The 19,298-nt window shown below is 38.3% G+C and overlaps 1 protein-coding gene across 4 annotated transcripts in view; it reads left to right on the plus strand.

Moving 5' to 3' along the window:
• znf469 (zinc finger protein 469) overlaps window positions 1–19,298 on the plus strand; it is a 227,596-nt gene that overhangs the window by 714 nt on the left and 207,584 nt on the right. The window contains exons 2-3 of one of the 4 annotated variants that reach the window (XM_030137126.1): window positions 11,561–11,656; window positions 19,071–19,189. The gene's annotated coding sequence lies outside the window, so the exon portion shown is untranslated. The remainder of the gene's footprint in view (window positions 1–11,560; window positions 11,657–19,070; window positions 19,190–19,298) is intronic. The other 3 variants (XM_030137128.1, XM_030137127.1, XM_030137125.1) reach the window with 3 other exon arrangements.

Below are 19,298 nucleotides of genomic sequence, written 5' to 3' on the forward strand. Positions count from 1 at the left end.
TTGGCTTAAAAACTGACACTTACAAGTTAATTCTTTGCTGACAAAACAGTTTCTCCAGGAAAAAGCTGCGCTGGAAATAAAAATGACAAAAGACAGTGATGAATTTTAAAAAAAAAATGTTTCCAAAGTGCAAAAAAAAAAAGAAGAATTTCAAGTCCATACACAGGCAGTTAAGGGTAGAAAACTTAACCCCTACCTGTATCCATCATATGATAATATTGATAATTGATAATGATTGATAATAACAATAACAACCATCATTATTACATTAGGGGGATATTATTTGTGGGCCTGTATTGTGGTGTTAAAAGAGTGGGTGGGTTACAACAGATCTTGTCTCGAGTTGCTATGAGGCCATGCCATCTTTATGAGCCACAATTCCACAAACATCAAATCATCCTCACAGATATTAAGTGTATGAACCAGAGGCATGTATTGAATAAGCTCTGTGGTCTGTTTGAGCAAGTAACAGTAATATTTTTATTAGCACTGAATGCCACAATGAGCAGATTTCATTACAAGTTATTGAGTGTCAGTGTTTACTGCACGCTGAGCCAAACTCAATAAGATCAACAGTGGTATAAAGTTACACTCAGCTTCAATTCTTGGGAAGATTCATACATTAGTTTTGCAGGTTGATGATAAATAGTGCTGTGTATTTGCAGCAAGTGCACTGATTTGGTTGTCAGTACCTGCGATTAAGTACTTGACATCTTTTGCTTCTGCTGTTTGTCTTTCCTTATCACGGAATGTTTTTTGGCAAATGGCACATGTCAGATCAGTGAAAAATCAAGATTAGTAATGTCTGTGTAAATACGCATTATATATCAGAGTAACTAAACAGTTCCTGCAGCGTGGGTCGGAGACCGGGATAGCTGCATCTCACAGCGTACTTTTTGTTCACACTTGGTAAGTTTTAACATGCTAGAATGGTCCTTTGTTTTCAGAGACATTAGGGACTCAGAGAGGTCATCCAGTTTGGACCAGGGCCGACTTTGATTCCATGGGAGAACGACTGCTTGTTTGCAAACGCCAGAGAGCTCTCACGTGATGAAAGGAAACTTTTCATTAAGCAGAAGTGTAAGTGCTCAGAGAGAGGCAGTGTTTAATTTATCTCCTCTTATCTGTGTTATGGTTATAAATATGATTATGCTAGATGTGGCATGCGGTACAAGTCTTTGTCTGGAGCCATAAATGGTTGGTATCTCAGAAAATGTTTTCCTCTGGTCTAATTGTACCAGGAGGTCAGCCCAGGAAAACATAGAGATTTGTGGAGTTGTTAAATACCAGTGTCTGACACTGCATCCCACCATCTCTGGTTATATTCACACATCAGCCTATCAAAACTCAAAAATGTCACTGAGTGTGTGCAGCCAACTGGCACTAGTTAATTTACAATATGTTTGTGTATCCAAGGAGGGAAGAAAGAAGGTGATGAATTGGTTGTTTGTATTTGAGTTTTTCAGATGCTTCTCAAAATGAACCACTTAACTCCGGTTTGAAGCAGATAGACTTGAGTTCTGATTGTTTCTTTTTTACCCTGTTGTATAAGAAAACAGTCATGCACACTAAATCATTTGCTGGCTCACCTTATTCCAGTCCGCACAAGCCAGCCACCAAAGTCTCCAGAGAAGTCACAGTTGAAGTCTTGAAACACATCTCTGGATAGATGAGCTGGATGAATGACAGAAGCGCAGTGAGATAATATGTTTTCACATTCAGGAACAAAGACGCAGAGAGATAAACAGGACTGAAGTAATTCTGCATGCATGACCCATTTGAAAGGGTTGTCAGAGGATAAACACTCAGTTTTGTTGTAGGGAGTGAATCCTGAGATTGAAAGATTAAGATTTTAACAGGGTGAAAAGATGACTCAAGGAGATAAGGAAGAGGAGGAAGAGGTCAGCTGGCCGTTAAACCTCCAAGTCAGGTTATTCTTCCGGGGTTGGCAGTTGTTTCAACAAGTTGGCAGGGACCAGCGTTATTTATATATCCATTAAAAATGAAAAGCTCTATATTGCTAGGCTGCAATGTTTATGTTTGTCTACGTATAGTGAGTGTGTCTGAGTTGAGTCTGCTTCCAACAGTGAATGATGTCTATACATACTTCAGAAAAAGCAAAAGGCAGAAGGAAGCTCCAGGGTTTCAATCCAAAAAGAAGATCTATGAAGAAGAGAACGTTATTTTAGTTGCAAAAGCATAAATTTGCATATTTTGGAATGACAGAATTGTCCCTAATGGCATTTTTGCAAACTTGCTCCCACTATCTTTCCCGCAGCTTCTCTTCTTTTTGTAGGCCAGCAGTCAGGATGTTAGCTGGAGTAAACATTTCTGGATGGAAATGTCAAACTGCAAAATAAATGTCAGTCTATAAATCTTCTGGAATACCATCATAAATTGAATATTTTCATGCAGTAAATACAGTAGAAGGATAGTGAAGCTGAGCCAACTGATGAGGAAACAGGTGCATATTCAGGGTTTCAGGTGAACTTTAAATTATTACAGAATTATAGGATCAGCATTAATGTCAGTGGTGGCTCTAGATAGTTTTACATGGGCAGGTGAATGGGGTGGCACAGGAGGGTGGTACATGGGAATATAATATATGTATATGTATATGGAGTCAAAAGATCCATCAAAATACTTTATCGTTCTCCTGTGTAACATACTGTCCAAGTTTCATAAGACCAGTGCTGAAACAAAACAAAACTGTGCAGCTCTGTAGAAGTATTAATAACAAAATGCAAATATACTCGTATACATATGATTTCAGCTCTGTAAAAAACCGACATAATTGCCACTTAGATGTAATGGTGCAGAAGAATAAAACACAATCACATTTGGTCAATTTAAATGCTTTGAGTAGCTTGTTTTTACATGTATAATTTTAAGAAAGCAAAAGTTAAGTGGCAGCTGGTTGAGTACAGTTAATGTTGAAAGTCAGCTATATGAAAAAAAGCACAGCTACAGTTTATAGGACTTCACATTACCAATTATTGTCATATTTTATCATGATAAATGCAAAATCACAATTTCTTTTAAGTTTAAAGGTAAATTTTTCTTGTAATAGAATGTGAGTTGTAGAAACCAGATGATTTCTTATGCTCAGAATGTGACAAATATTTCAGAAATTTGGAGACACAACTTTTAAAGGAGTGATAGTTTGCTTTTTTTTTTTTTTTAATTTAATTATGCATTTTAAAACATTTCCCTGTGGTCTACATAAACTGTAAATGCTATGCTTTGGTCTGAATTCTTCATTAATTCAACTCCACAGGTCCATCTTCAGCCCTATTTCTGAGTAATGACACCAGAAAGGTGGTTTTGAGCGCTGGCCCTTTAAATGCAAATGAGCCACTTTACACCCCACCCCCTCCAGGTTGTTGACTGTCTGTCCCGTTCAACCAACAACTGAACATTTTAGGTAATTGGCTCGAAGTTTGGACATATTTTCAGTTTTTACTACAACCGCTGCTGCTGACAAACAATTATGTCGTACTCGGAGAAACGTTTGTCAGAAGTCTTGACCTTATATGTGCAAATGTCGTGATGTAACTAGTTATAAAACATAACAAATTAAGCAGGAATTAAAACGGGTTGTAGAAATCCACTGGATTTTTGCCAAAATGAATATTAAGATACCTTTGCAGCACCTGGAGGGTTCAAATTCAAACTTTTCGAACTATTATGGTCCAAATACACAAATAAATGAACCAAAGACTAATAAAAGTGGGTTTAGCAAAATATGACCCCTTCAAAATGTTTAGAATATTTTTTTTTACAATGTCAAAATTTAGGAAAAGCAACCTCTGAAGCATTTTGTGGAAAAGATTAACGCTAACAATGTTTACTGCAGTGATATTATTGCTAAGTTGTTTGTCAGTATTGTTTTGTAGCCCTTCTCCGTCTTAGCAGTGAAACACCTGACCTCAATATGTCCCAGTACTTTAGTCAAACCTAAATTCACTATATAGACAAAACTGCATCAATTTTACAACAGGTAGGAAAGAGTTAAATCAAGGAACCATGCTGTGGGGCAGGTTGTCTTTAAGGTGCTGGAAGTTAATATAACACAAGATGCAATGATACTTTGTAATGTTGATACAGACCAGATGAAGTTTTGTTCAGTGTTCGTATCATTTCGAGGTGAATGTTGTGATTTAGTCTATACTCTTCTTCACTTGTATCTGAGTTGCCTGAAGGAAGTAGAGGTTTGTTAAAAAATGTCTCAGGGCAACTTTAGCTTTGAAGTTTTCCTCTCAGCACCCATAACATTTTGAAGATATTATCTAACTGCGTCATATTTTTCAACTGTTTCGACTGTGTTTTTACTTTATGTATTATATGATGACAGTACACACATATGGTACAGGTTGTCTGTACAATTAGATGCAGCTGCTACATTGAGTGTGGAGTTGTATACCTGCTACTGTAGTCTTCAAGCGCTAACTTTGCCACTTTGCAACGACACACATAGTGGTTGCACACTAGCAGTAGTTAAAGTTTGGGTTTTAAACTCTGGGAACTCATTTTATTTTTTTTCCAGAGTGAATGACTGTTGAGTTACAGAAGACAGAGGCAGTGTGGCCAAGCCAGAAGTGACTTCAGCTCTCTAAAAATCAAGGTGTGGCAAAAAATATTGGTTCATATTGTTAGTATTATAATTGGTGCAACATGCCACACTGGATTATAAAGAACAGTAACACTTTTGACAAACGATAAATAGTAGTGGCTTTGTGACTCCCTCTGCTCTTGGAAAGAAAAAGACTGCAGGCTGCAGTGAAACCTCTTTGGCTTTTGGTTTGAACAAGGATTACAGAAATGTTTTTCTCAGTCAAAATTGCCAGTGTAGTTGGAATTACATTTTCTGGTAATGAAGGGTTGTCAGACTGACTGTTGTGGCTCTCATTGCTCATGCTTATTGCTATGTTCTCTGGTTTATTTAAAGGTACAATATGCAACATATGTGAAGAAATTTACATACATTAATCCCCTCGTTGGCCTTTAATCATCATAACAGCCCTTAGACTGCTTTCTGTATGGAGAACTTGGACTGATTTTCCCATGATCATCCAAAGGGTGACGTTCATGCTTGCTCTCAAGTGCTTCAGTGCGTCTCATCTACTCCTCTGTACTGCGCTGTATGCAACACTAGCTACTGTTATCTTAGAAACGGAACCACTAATGTTAACAAATGACCAACTCCCAGTACAGCACACACTCCCAATACAACCTTCTCAAAAAATAAAGCCTCTCTATACTGGAATTCAGTCAGAACAAGTGGTGCCAGGCACAACAAACCCCGCCCCTCGCATGTATTGTAGCTTATTTTGGCATCGATCCAGCCGATGTCGTGTGGCGATGTCAGTATATCAATTGCCTCTATATATGAGCCATGTTTGAGGTAAATTGAAACAAAATTGGTGTTTTTATAGAAATTTAAAATTTTGTCCATTGTAAGAAAATGGGAGAAGAAAAAATATTTTAAAAATTCATTAAAAATTAGAACTTTGGCTTATTTCCCAAAATGTTACCACATCTATTCTGGGTCACTGGCAATCTATAAACCAGATTTGGTATGAATTCAACCAATAGTTTTGCTGCTACAGACATTTGAAATTTCGCCCATTATAAGTAAATGGGGGGGGGGGGTTTGAAAATTGATAAACATTTTTAGCTTACCGGCTGACAGGCCGTAAGCTGTTGTCGTAATGCGTCGTCTGTTGTCCATTACAAAAATTTCAATCGTCTTCTCTGAAACTACAATTCCGATTAACTTCAAACTTGGTATACAGCTTCTTTATGATGATGTCAACAAAAGTTAGTGAAACTATTTGGATCCGGATCTGATTCTGGATTTGGTGCAACTTTGAAAAATTTCCCCATTATAAGAGATAGGAAGTGGATCAATACAATAACTCAGTAAATATAAATGATATCCAGTGTAAATTTCTACAGTCCAGCCCTGATGGGGAGATGACCAAAACGTAATGTCCACATGCTGATCAGGATCTTCTTCTGGATCCGGGAACTTACAGAAAATTTAACATGGGCTCTTATGGGGAAAAAACTTTCAATCGTCTTCTTCTCTGAAACTACAGTTCTGATTGACTTCAAACTTGGTATACAGTTTCTGTATGATGATGTCAACACAAGGTATTGGAATTATTTGGATCCGGATCTGATTCTGGATTTGGTGCGACTTTGAAAAATTTCCCAATTATAACAGATAGGAAGTGGATTGAATCAGTATGTATCAATGATATCAAGTTGGAATTTGAATTTTTTACAGATCTGATTGGAATATGGCCAAAACATGGGCTATTTCTGTAATATAATAAATACACAGAACTGGGTGAGAATAAATGGCATCTGGATACATTTCCCAAAGCTTTTAATTTGGCCGGTAACCTACAGGGCCATTGGTCCTATTTTTTAACTTTGACCTTCGTTTCCCAAAATCCAATGCAATCTGTTCTGGGTCACTGGCAGTCTATAAACCAAATTTGGTATGAATTCAGCCAATAGTTTTGCTGCTAGAGTGTTAACAAACAAACAAACTGAACAAAAAACAATGCCCTTTGCCTCCCCTTCGAGGGGCGGGGGTAAATATGCAAAAAATAATGCAGTATGGTTAAATATCAAATGCCAAAGCTTTAAATAACCAGGTGTATTCCCAGTATGGCGCTGCACATATGATGAAAGATCAGTCAGGAGTTATTCAGAATGAGTGCCTTGAACTTGTAGGTCATTTCCAACACATATGGTCTGTTTGTCAGCACCTTCATGCCTTTTCTACCGCCCATCACGTCATGGTATTCTGTTCATTTTCCTTAATGACCTCCAGAAAGTGTGTGGCAAAACCAAGAGAAGAGGAAACTCAAAGCAGATCCTCATTAAATCTCACACAGTCAAATAAATCACAAGCACTGATTTAGCTGGAAAACACAAGGAAGAAGATGTGATGCGAGCCTCGTAGCTCAGGCTGTTCTTTTTGGCGCAGCTGATGGTGTTCAGGTTCAATCAGGGTCCGACGCTGTAAGGACATTGGTTCAGGGTTTTGCCATAGTTATGATGCAAGTGAAGAAAGTGGAGGAGGAGAGCAGAGGAAAGGCAGGTCTGACAATTATCTTCGCAATCAGCGCTGAACAAGACCCTTTTCATTTCAAGGATGCGCCCTGCCTGCCTTACTCAGCTCAGACATACTCAGCCCAGGAAAATGAGGTGAATGTTGTTGTACCCAGCTGTTTCTTGGCCCAGCAAGAGTTTAGTGCAATTAGAGAGCGAGAGACAAGATCATGGAAACACCCATAGGCTGTGTTGTCACTGCTGAGTAACATGATGAAGTGAGTGTGGCTGGCCGTGACCTTCTCAAGAGGGCCCAGGAAGAAATCACATGTAAACTTGAAGGATTAACAAAACTCTAGAGTAAACTCACATAAACTAACAATATCGAATGCAGTCAGCTTGCTGTAATGGCAAAAGGCAGCGTAGCATCTGTGAGATAGCTTTTACGAGGTCCAGCTGAAGCACAGTTTAATAACAGCCATAGAATAAAATTGAATGGTTTTTGAATGTGTGAACATTAACGCAAACAATAGTGCGTCACATTGAAGATTAGTGTGATAATGTGCAGGGTTTGAGTAGTGCCATAGGTGAGTGGGAGAGAGAGAGAGGGAGAAAGGGAGCATTCATTTTTGGGGCCTGATTCTTCAACATCTGGTTCAGCTCTTCACGATCACATGATCAGTGGGTAGAGGAGTTTGGTTACAATACAAACACACACATACACACACACATTCTTAAAGGTCACATTTAAGATTTCCTGTTTTTGTGTACGCTATGTGTTATTTTCTAACTAGGCCTGACAGGAAGCCAAACATATTTCATTGTTTATGGCATTGTTTTTTTTTAATTGAAGCACTTTCTCCTTTCTTGCCTTTACAAACCTCTGAAATATTCCCTCTATAAATTTTTCATGATCATTCTTGCTTTTTGCTTATTTTCTTTTAGTTTGCTGTTAACTTGCAAACTGAGTTGAAATATGCACAAAGGCATCTCACAGCAACGCGCTGCAGATGTATTCTGAATCGTGCATGTTGATTTATTGTGCCAAAGATGTGTAACAATATTTCTTTCTCTTCACACTGAAGAACCATTAGTCATATTACTTTTTAAAAGGATCCATTCAATTGAAGCCCATATATCATACCAATGTCTTCATAATGATATTTTATGGTACTGCATGAACCTGGTCTATCTCTCATTACTCAGTCTGTCCTCTTCTTTTCTTTCCCACAGTGCTTTACACACACACACACACACACACACACACACACACACACACACACACACACACACACACACACACACACACACACCCACACACATGCAAAACAGTGGTTAATTCACAACTTGATATTAAAATGTCAAATATCCCAAGGTAGAATAGAATGTGGTAAATAGTCTTTTTCCACTTATTAGTAAAAAGTCCAGCCATGCAGATCTCAGTGGTGCTAAACTGTAAAACCATGAGTGACAACCGTTGTGTCAGGAGTGTGTGATTTCCGTGTTAGACTTATGTCCTGCTCAAAGCTTGAAAGCAGTGAGTCATCTCTTGCTGTAATGTTATGAACCTTTAACCCCCCCAACACAGCATATGAAATAGCACTGTGAGCGTGATGTGTTACTGTTACAATGTGGTATCTTCCATATCATACCTCATTGGTATCGCACCATGAATTCAAACAATAAGACTGTGTTAAAATCAGATATAGAGTCAATTATTTCCCATCAATGAATCTCAGTATTAATATACACTCCATAAAGTTGGAATAATTGTGTTTTCAGACACATTCCTCTTTTTTTCCCCCTATTTATACACATCAGTAATCACCTTTGACCAGATGCAATCATTACATACTGAGTCCCAGCTACACTTTATCTATCAAGAATAAATCACATTGTCACAATCATTTCATGAGAAGAGATAAAAATATATTATTCCAACATTATGCATATAAAAGTAGATTTTGTGTTACGTACATTAAATATACTATATGTTTGTATTTAATAATGCAAAGGTATTAAAAACATATCACCTCAGGGTTTAAATATTTATGTTGGTGCTTACAGTTTTGCAATGATGTATAATAGAGCTGCACTATATAACGTTTGAGCATTGTCATCGCAATGTATATGCACGCAATAGTCACATCACAGGTACTGCAATGTAGGAGGGAAATGAACTTAACGTGTTCTCATCTAATTTCAACTTGGCTACCTGTCACGCACTACGCGCAATGATCCACCAATTACAATCCTTCTTAATCAGTTTGCCGAAGCAGACCACGCCCCTGCACATGGAGTGAGTCGCAGGTAACAACATAGAAAAATGAGCAACTAACAAGAGAAAATCACCGAAAATGAAGAACTGGTGCCAAAAAGACAAGCATCGTCAATTATCTGGAGTTATTTCAGCTACAAGAAGGATGATACTGAAACACATGCTCTTTGTCGACAGTGCCTTCCACCTGTTGCCGCAAGAAAAGGAAATGCAGATAATTTGTTTGACCATTTACGTTGGCATCACACGGCTATTATATCCTCCTGAGTATTTTTTCATATCGCAGGGTTAAAAAACATCACAGTGTCAGTTTTTTCCAATATCGTGCAGGCCTACTGTATAATCATTAAAAAAATGAAAAACTGAACTCATCAGAATTCCACAATTGTAAGTGTACTGAAATCAATGGACTTATTACAATAAATCATTTTTAAGTTAAGTTAAATTAATTCAAATGAGTAACTCGACCTTTTCTTGACATTTAAGTTTCTTTATTTCATATAATCTATTAGGATGAGCTGTTAAGTTTTACAGCGCATGTAAGAATCAATTACTGTCAAATAAATGGTAATGAATGTGCGCAGGATCTGAATGAGGAGTGAAGATCACTGAAGCAGCTCTCTTTTTGTCCCTTCGGTTCAGATGCATTCCTAGTTTACGATGCAAAGAGTGCTACCTGAAGATATATTGACAGAAACATGACATTGGATTCCTGAGAATGCGTGTGTGTAGTGTGTGCACTGTACTGAGTCAGTGAGGAGGAGGAACTGTCTGTCTATACTGCTGTTTTCTGCCGTTTTAAACCACGTATTTTTCTTGTCAAAGTTTTGTGTTTTGAGGAGAAAGACAAAGAAAGATGACTTTGTGCCGTCAAAACAGGTACAAGAATGCTCTGATAACCACTTCACCTTTTAACCCACAATCGATTCTTCTAGTAAAACGCTTCTGTACATTGAACCTCTTAAAACTGCTTATGGAAATGCTCTTTGTTGCTCTTAATGCTGTCTTATCTTGTTTAATTTTTAATACTTTGAGCAAAATAAATACGATTATGTAATGTCAAGGTATTTCTGCTGAAGCTACAGAGAAAAACAGATTGCTCACAACAGATATTGTCACCTTAAAGTGTTGAGGCCCAGTTTATATGACAACACTCTTTGGTGAAAATGACAAAATATTTTATCAGATGTTCCTTTCATTTAGACAGTAATGGCCTTTCTGGGGGTTGAAAAAGCAAAAAAAGTGAAACCACCTTCCAGAGTGGAAATCTTAAAAATTCTCCGTTCTCACGTCATCGTCTAAAGCAGAAGCCTCCAGTCCTGGTCCTCAAGGGCTGGTATCCTGCATGTTTTAGATATTTCTCTCTTCCAGCACACCTGACGGTCATTATCAGGCTTCTGCAGAGCTTGATGATAGGCTTGTTATTTGAATCAGGTGTGTTGGAAGAGGGATACATCGAAAACATGCAGGATACCGGCCTTTGAGGACCAGGATTGGTGGCCCCTGATCTAAAGGGTTGAAAACACGAAACTACATTTTCTCGTCGCGTAGAGTTTACATCACAGGCACGCGCCAGTACAGGAAAACAACAACAATGTGTTAGATTATTTCCCTGCAATAGACCTTCAAGTTGCCTTAGCCACTCTATCTTGCATCCAAGAGTCGTTTAAGCAATTGTCAGGAATCTTTATAGAGAGTAGTGTTCTGTTTCCTGTTTTGTGATTGTACTTTGTGCTAAGAGAGAACAGGAAGAGAAGTAGAAAGGTTCTACGCAGGCGCTTGGTCTTGGTGGTGGTGATGCCACCTAGCCACCTGGTGTGCATACTACATCGATAAATAGGAAATTTCACACACTTTTGCATGTCTGTCTGCATGCAGATTTTCCCCCAAAATGCACATCTAAACGTGGAATAAAAATTGAGAACGCAACGCTACTTTAGTGTTTTTGGTTTAGATCGTTACTGCCTAAACGTAGCCTCAGATAGGAAAAATGTGTTTGTATAAATTATGTTAATGAGAGAATACCCTAAAAAAAGAGGTCACTGTTTTGTCAGGAATGTCAAGTGGTCCTTTATAATGAATGCCAAGGATAAACACTGATGTGTGGAGGTTAAAAGGACATACTAAGTTGTGTTTACCACTGGGAAAAACAATCAGTGTGAACTCATTGAGTATTTCCTTGGGAATGATCCCATTCTTTGCACTGTTTTCCAGGTGTCTCCACTGGTGTGGTTTAGACACTGCTGTGCAGTTAAGGACACGTGTGCAGATTCCTTCAGGCCAAAGAGTGCAAAGTTTGGGTAAGAAAATGTAAGAGTCCTGAACATCATGTAACCATTGTGGTTGACAGAAAGGGAGAGATTACCTAGGGAACACGTATCGGAATACTTTTCTCTGCCTTTTCTTTGCTCCGTTTCCTTTTTCTCATCTTTCATTCTGTTTATTGACCTCTGTCTCTGCCTCTCATCAGTTTTAATTCTGAGACAGTTAATAATGTTTGCTGAACACTAAGCAGACACTCCTACATTTCTTCATGTAAATCATATCTGGGTTTGATTTTCCTTAATATCGAAGCTTTGAGTGTTTCATACTAATATTTAAAAATGTTCCGTTTAAAGCAGAAAAATTGTGTGTCTCTATATCTATTTATAAGGAATAGATTTCATATTTTTACGGGATTAGATTTTATTATTTCCTATTCCAAGTGGATACATAATCAGAGGAAAAATTCAAAGTACATAAACAGTCTTGTATTAGTCTTTGGTCCGTGAGTTAGATGCAAAATAGAAGAAATGAATGAATTACAGTAACAGACTATATATCCCATCGACAATAGTAGCAGCAACTGTAATAGATCACTTAACAGGCAGTTTTATGTTTTGTATATCTCAAGCTGGGGTCTGGTTTATCTAAACCCAATATCACATCCACTTATTGAATGTACTAATCCTTTGTTGAGTTTATTTACTTTGAGCTCGCTGCAATTTTAAACAGGAAAATTAAATTTCATTAACTTGAAAGGGAAATTTAAGTTTTACAATGAGACTGAAGTTTGACATTTAGAAAACCTCAGTGATTACATATTTGGCTGTTTGCATGAATAAACTAAGTGTCTTGTGGAAGCCCCCCCCCCCCCCCCCCCCCCCCAAAAAAAAAAGAAAAAAAAAAAGAAGAAAGGGAGGATTCAGATTTCTGCTAGTGAGTCTATAAAACACAGTTTATTTCATGCTGTATGTCTCATCCTTATATTTTGTCTTTTTCTAAAGGTTTGGAATAAACTTGGCTTAGAACAAAATGCAGTTGTAAGTTGTATTTTGATGCACATGCCAGGACTCCAGGCAAAAGCAGTGTTAGAATGATAATCTGATGGCAGCTGGTGAGTTTATAGGCCAGTGTTGTCATAAATAAAAGGCAGAAACTATTTAGAGTTGGATTGTTGGTAATTTCATAGGGAATATTCATTGTTTTGCAGAAAAATGGAATATTTTTATTACCTCTTGTGTAAGGAGGATCTAAATGAAATATAGTAATTCATAATTATAGTTTCAATAGTGTACAGAACTGTGCAAAAGTCTTAGGCCATATCAGGGACGTAGACAATGATATTACATAAGCTAAAAGCTGCTATTAAGAACAGACTGGATATAAAACCAAGAGACATATACATAAAAGCACTATATGAAAACACTCATCAGAACTAAACAGCCTCATTGAGACCACAGTTAGTGCAGTAAATCTCTTACCGTCTGCTCAAGAGTTCAACACTGAATTGTTTGTTTGTAATGCTGTTTACATGTTTCTTGTATATTCTGGTTGTAGACTGTACATATATATATATATATATATATATATATATATATATATGTACACTCTGCTTGACCGAGAGAAAAAAAAAAAAAAGTCACAGTATTTCGTTGGACCACTTTGCTCTTATTACCAGAGACGTTCACTGTGGGATCATTTATGTCACACAATGCTTGTGCAATATCACAATAAATGTCAGAACATTTATTATTGTCCAGAGGTGCATTAATTTTTCATGAAGTTCTTGTACTGATAATGGGAGAGTTGGACCACTACATAAAGTCCTCTCCAGCACATCCCATGTGCTCCATGGGGTTCAGGTCTAGACTCTGCGGTGGCCAATCTGTGTGCAAATAAGATGTCTTGTGCTCCTTCAACCACTTGTTCACAGTTTGAGCCTGATGAATCCTGTCATCTTGGAATATACAGGAGGAAAAATCCACATGTTCAGACCTGGTCATTCGGTATATTCATGTAGTCAGCTGACCTCATTTTATGGACCCATAATGTTGCTGAACCTAAACCTGACCAACTGAACCAACCCTAAATCATAAAACTGCCACCACAGGCTTGTACTGTAAGCACTAGGCATGATGGGTAATCACTGTATTTGTCTCTCTTCTCACCCTGATGCACCCATCGCTTTGGAACAGGGTTAATATGACCTTTTTCTTTAGAAACACAGTCCAGTCTTAATGATGTTTGTTTAAGAAATGAGAAACTACTCACTGCATCAGTTAGAGTTAAAGGAACTGTAACAGCTGTAACATATTAATCACTGCAGTAATTATCCAATGGAAGGATCTGAACTATTTGCTTAGTTAAATCCAGGTGGGGACTGTATATTATAAAAGCCAAGTGGCCTCTGTGTGCATCTGTGTGTGTGTGTCTTGGGAATCACACAAAATCTGGAAATAGCTGACTGCTGCAGTTTGACGTACTTATGTAGTTTTGGTCAAGGAAGACAGCAGCGAAAACGGCAAGTTGATAGGACCAATATTTTGGGAGATATTAGTCATTTTGGAATACAATAGCCTTACAATCATGTTGCTATGCCCAGAATGCTTTGGTGGTGACTGCTGGACAAATGCGGTACAGCATGCATGAATACACAACAGCATAAAAATCACCACATCTAGTTGTATATACGAAACATGAGAAATGCATATGTACGATCATTATAACCGTGGTAAAACAACAAACCTAATGGCGGTCTAAGACTTGTACACAGTCTAATCATCTGAAACTAAGGATCATGTTTTGTTACCTGAGTGACCTGTTTCTACAGTATCTGTAGAGGAAACTTTGAAAGAAGATCACTGTGTTTTTGTACTAGCTCTGAACTGATTTCTCCTTTTTTCATTTCATAGCTGGTGGGATCCAGCGTTAAAGGTGCATCACTGTATGTGAATATGGAATAGAGTTATTAATCCATTAAATAAAGAACTCAAGAGTGAACGTTATAGACCAGAGGGGTTTGCTTTATATCCATGTAAAACCAAGCAATGCATTTTTGTAGGGACTTTCACAGCTTTATTTAAAAAAAAAAAAGTTATTGACTGCAAATGCAATCACATTCCATATACAATAAATAAAAAAATAAAATATGCATGTAATTTTTGCATCATGATGTTTTCACCCAAGACAATTATTTAATGCAAAAAGCAGAAACTTCTACTTCCCCTGGTCTCATGAAGAAAAATTATGTTTCCATTTAAAGAATGGCTCACATGATAAGAAAGCAGCCATGAACACATGATCTGCACTTTTTCATTTTTATCTTTATATTTAGTATTGCACTAGCGCAGTGTTCAGAGGTTTTATGTGAACAGTAGTTTTAGTTAATGTTTATAATGGAGACACTCACATCTTTGTATTATGATAAGATATATGATCCAGGTCATTACTGACCAGGGCCTCTGCTGTGAGACATACACCCAGACCTCTGAAGTCATTGCTTGTTTTGAGTGAATGTATTTTGATTAGACATTAGATCTCAGTCATTACTGATCCTGCTCCATATTAGTTCTATATATCATTTCATCTCTTTCTTGTGATGATTGCTCCCACATGTCAGGCCTCAGACTGCACAGCCTCACACGGGGATGTAGTATCTGTGTGTGTGTGTGTGTTTGTGTGTGTGTGTGGAGGTGGCAGGGGATTGTGGTTGACTTAGATCCATCAGTTGAGAGGACACAGAAGCCTGCTGATGAAGACGTGGGTGGTGTGATGTTGTGAGGTCTGTTGAAGGGGAAGTTGAGGATAGAGGGGCATGTACGGTAGATCTGGAAAAGAAGGTGATTAGGGCAGACACATCCTAGGGCTTGCCTGGTACTGATGAAAGAACAACAGCAGGCTGCAAAAAACAGCCCTGTAATCTTGAACTCCACGTGTATATGTACACACATGTACTACATATGCACCAAATGTACTGTAATTGTATGTTTGTTTCCAGTTAACATGTATATATTTGTGTTTTGCCTGAGAGGAAGATGGATTATTTGGAGACAAAGTGCTTTTGCTGTTGCTTATGGATGTTGTTAATGTCGGGGATTAGTCTGCGTTTGATGGAATGACGTTTGTTGGAGTGAACACCGGAAAACCTTAAATGTAAAGTTCTTAAAGGCAGGATATGTTTCATATATCTATTAAGCACAAGGAGATTTGGTTGTCATTCTTACCCCAGGTGGAGTGTACATCTGTCCAAATGGTGTGTGTCAAGAAAAGCACAGGAGAAATGGGAAAAACAGCTGTGGACTTTTGTGAAAACACAAAAACAGTCTCACCACCATTTTCCACAGAAAACGCCTTGCAGTATGATCGAATGACAGATGAACTGTTTGGCAATTTATTCGGCTCGTCTTTCTGGCTAGCTGTCCTGGTGGTGGGAAGCCAGAGGCGTCAGTGGTAAAGGAGACCTTAAACTTTAGAAGAGAGGCCTACAATGGAGATCAATTTGAATCGCTATATTTTGATTTGTGGCATCATGTTTTTGGACAGAGGAGTATTGTTTTGTCCTAAAATATTGCTGAATGTTTGGAGCCAGGTTCCCTGTACAACTGGATACATTTTTCAGTTGTATTTTATTTATACCTAATTCTCTGCAGGTTGACTTTAAGCGTGAGAGAGGTGCAAGCTAACACTGCATACCCAAGTGATCATAATCCACATCAGCGCTATTCTTTATCGTAATCATTTTTTTTCCTTCATATAATTTAGAACATTTGTTGGCACAGCTTTTTTTGTTTAGCCTGTTTCTGTTTTGTTAGGTTACTTTGTTAACCCTGGGAATATCACATATATTTTTGATTGCAATCCTAAAGAAATTGCTCAGAGACGTTTCCGCTCATTGAACAGCTCCTTTCTCAGATAACAACACTCAACAATTACCCAGCTCGCCAAGACAAGCGTGTGAAGACCATCACCCGAACTGACACAAAGAGCCTAAAGATATCTGACTTTTTCGCTGTCAAAAAACACACATTTGAAGGCCATATGTTTCTCCCTGCTCAGTTTGTGGTAACCTGAGAGCAATGTTTGCAATAAGTTGATAAGAACCATGTATTACACTGAGTTTGGCCGCCATTCTTTGGCTGGTGTCACCGTTCAGCTCTGGCACGAGGCGAAAGCAGCGGAGCATCCTCATACGCTGCCAGTGTTTGCACTGGACCCAATCTGCTCTGTCTGTTTCAGAGATACATCCATGTGTTTGGTCAGGGGAGGTTACATAATGCGGTACATGGACCCTGAAAAAGGAGGCCCGTGGGTCTTTGAAAGTAACAGCTTCCCGATACAACACACAGAGCACAGCCAGTCCACCTTGATTCAAACCATGTGCATGAAAGAAGATAATGCTTTTTTTTTTTCTTCTGAATAGTCTATAAAGAATAGTGTTTATTCTGAGTGCATGTGCTGTTGTCTTGTCATTATGCATTAGATTAAATCCGTGTGGCTTGGGGGTCTTTCTGGAAAGCTCTCATTTTGTGGAGGGGACTCATTTGCTTCTATGAATATTTAGATGACAAGACCACAGTGGTTACAAACATACAGCGCCTGTTTGTTTCACCTCTCAAACATGTTGTAGACAGATAAGGATCATACTTAAATGTGTGTATAAAACACACCACCCTCTATAAGTAATTAACATTCACATGAGTCACTTTCCATTCACCGCACAGACTTTGGTATCAGTGAAACGCTTTCATTCATAAGGTCCTCTAAACAGATCTGTAAGGTCAGGAAACCATTAAAAGCCTCCAAAGGTGTTGTTATGTCCTCTTTTCCACCTGTTAGTGATCTGTTTTCATGTGTCTCACATGTCTCGTAAGCTAATCAGTTCTGGGTTTGGCACAAAGAAGCCTGTTTTACCCTCACTCTCATCTGCCAGCATGCTTACACCCCAATCCCCTTTTTAGACTCAGATGCATGCTGTGGCTTTTCCTGTGTACATATTGCATAGCTGGTATAAGTGTTTCAACTACTGTACTGAAATTGCCCACAATGTTTTCCATATGTGGATGTTGTTTTCTGCCATTAGCATTCGCTCCCCAGGATTGTCTGAGCATCTGACAAACTCGGGACCCTCTCATGAACACAAGCATCATGTGTACTCGCCTGTATCTTTTCAAAATTCTATCTCAAAATTGGGAAATCTGCAGCCGTGAGCTCCTTAATAACAACATATGGAACGTGCAAGCATTTGTGGTATGTTCACTGTTCAGTGTTTGTGGCCTGTGCAGAACAGACTCACTGTTGAATCGCTTATTGTGAGTATTTAACCAGAAACCTTGTCAGTCTTTTCGACCCAAACACAAAGCAGGTCATACTTGTGCTGCATATTGAACCGATGCCATGCGCTCTCACAACCCACATATTGTATGTCAGATTTCACATTTGAGTAATTTTTTTTTTTTGTGTGTTTGTGCATTTTTTTGTCAGACATATTGCCAATTTGCCATTCAGGGGTGAGTGTGGTTGGAATTTAGATGGGGTGTCTGTAATATGAGTCATTGTCAGCATTTCCACTAATACATCACTCTGTGCTGCAGGCTAGGAGGTGCATACTTTATGTCTTCTTCAACCCAAACTGATCTAAATGACCTTGTAAGCTCTCACAAATATCTGTCTCTTTCCTGTCTTTGCCAGAAACTTTAAATCTCACAAATCTGCTGTCTTTTATCTACGTAGTAGAGCTGACTTCTGCGGAATATTTTGCTGTTTTTAGCAAGTTGTAAAATTCTGCCATCGATTATCATATTTATGGCTCTACTGAGTATGTTATTGCCCTGTAATAAATCTGGGAGTAAATTTAACGCCATTTTTTTGTAGAACAAGCCTTTTTCTGCTGCTGTGCATTCATTGACTTACTTCCCTTTTGTGCAACTCTTCAGTTTGATTGACAGTGCATGTTTGCCATTGTTTCATTCAGTCTCATTTCATTAGCTATTGAGGTACATCTAGCATGTACACACAGGAATTGTCTTAGTGTGACTTATCAGTGACCCCAGTGTAATTTGCTTGGCATACTGTTACTTACAGCTGTAATGGATGGGCTGGGCTGCTTCGTTGTCATTTTGCTGATTGATTAGTATTGTTTTGCATTGTTTATCTTGCCAGAGATATTCAGGGATTTTCAATAAACTATTGAAGTCTTTCCAAAAAGCATTTGCACTGAGGCAATCATGTCATTTCATGGTTAGTTTTCTCAGTGAGTGGGAGTGGGCGCTAAGTTTGGGACATGCTTTTATTGGCATCTTCTTTTATTTATTGTTAATTCATTAGGGGTTGCATTTATTTGTACATTACATTCTGTGTGTGTGTGTGTGTGTCTTTTTGTCTTTACTGCATATCAAAGTTATTGCTAAGGAAGCCAATGATGTTTAATTCCTTCACTGGTCTACTTTTCTCTTTGCCTTCACAGGAGAGTGTGACTTCACAGCAGAGAGCAGCTTCAAGCTCAACCAGTAAGTGCACGATAATTTAGATGTACACAGCCTGGCCAAAAAAAAAGCCACCACCTGGAATCAACTAAGCAAATAGGTAAGATCCTTCCATTGGATAATAACTTCAGCGATTTATATGTTTCAGCTGCAACAAGTTATTTAACCCTAGCTGGTGCAGTGAGTAGCCTCTAATTTCTTAAATAACC

Source organism: Sphaeramia orbicularis, chromosome 6 (genome assembly GCF_902148855.1).
Source record: "Sphaeramia orbicularis chromosome 6, fSphaOr1.1, whole genome shotgun sequence".
NCBI lineage: Eukaryota > Metazoa > Chordata > Actinopteri > Kurtiformes > Apogonidae > Sphaeramia > Sphaeramia orbicularis.